Below are 1,425 nucleotides of genomic sequence, written 5' to 3'. Positions count from 1 at the left end.
CTTGTGTGGGACCTTGTCGAAAGCCTTCTGAAAGTCCAAATATACCACATCAACTGGTTCTCCCTTGTCCACTCTACTGGAAACATCCTCAAAAAATTCCAGAAGATTTGTCAAGCATAATTTCCCTTTCACAAATCCATGCTGACTTGGACCTATCATGTCACCACTTTCCAAATGCACTGCTATGACATCCTTAATAATTGATTCCATCATTTTACCCACGACCGATGTCAGGCTGACCGGTCTATAATTCCCTGTTTTCTCTCTCCCTCCTTTTTTAAAAAGTGGTGTTACATTGGCTACCCTCCACTCCATAGGAACTGATCCAGAGTCAATGGAATGTTGGAAAATGACTGTCAATGCATCCGCTATTTCCAAGGCCACCTCCTTAAGTCCTCTGGGATGCAGTCCATCAGGCCCTGGGGATTTATCGGCCTTCAATCCCATCAATTTCCCCAACACAATTTCCCGACTAATAAAGATTTTCCTCAGTTCCTCCTCCTTACTAGACCCTCTGACCCCTTTTATATCCGGAAGGTTGTTTGTGTCCTCCTCAGTGAATACCGAACCAAAGTACTTGTTCAATTGGTCCGCCATTTCTTTGTTCCCCGTTATGACTTCCCCTTATTCTGACTGCAGGGGACCTACGTTTGTCTTTACTAACCTTTTTCTCTTTACATATCTATAGAAACTTTTGCAATCCGTCTTAATGTTCCCTGCAAGCTTCTTCTCGTGCTCCATTTTCCCTGCCCTAATCAAACCCTCTGTCCTTCTCTGCTGAGTTCTAAATTTCTCCCAGTCCCCGGGTTCGCTGCTATTTCTGGCCAATTTGTATGTCACTTCCTTGGCTTTAATACTATCCCTGATTTCCCTTGATAGCCACGGTTGAGCCACCTTCCCTTTTTTATTTTTACGCCAGACAGGAATGTACAATTGTTGTAGTTCATCCATGCGGTCTCTAAATGTCTGCCATTGCCCATCCACAGTCAACCCCTTAAGTATCATTCGCCAATCTATCCTAGCCAATTCACGCCTCATACCTTCGAAGTTAGCCTTCTTTAAGTTCTGGACCATGGTCTCTGAATTAATTGTTTCATTCTCCATCCTAATGCAGAATTCCACCATATTATGGTCACTCTTCCCCAAGGGGTCTCGCACAACGAGATTGCTAATTAATCCTCTCTCATTACACAATGCCCAGTCTAAGATGGCCTCCCCCTAGTTGGTTCCTCAACATATTGGTCTAGAAAACCATCCCTTATGCACTCCAGGAAATCCTCCTCCACTGTATTGCTTCCAGTTTGGTTAGCCCAATCTATGTGCATATTAAAGTCACCCATTATAACTGCTGCACCTTTATTGCATGCACCCCTAATTTCCTGTTTGATGCCCTCCGCAACATCACTACTACTGTTTGGAGGTCTG

Source organism: Pristiophorus japonicus, chromosome 15 (assembly GCF_044704955.1).
Source record: "Pristiophorus japonicus isolate sPriJap1 chromosome 15, sPriJap1.hap1, whole genome shotgun sequence".
Classification (NCBI taxonomy): domain Eukaryota; kingdom Metazoa; phylum Chordata; class Chondrichthyes; family Pristiophoridae; genus Pristiophorus; species Pristiophorus japonicus.
This window is presented reverse-complemented; position numbering follows the sequence as displayed.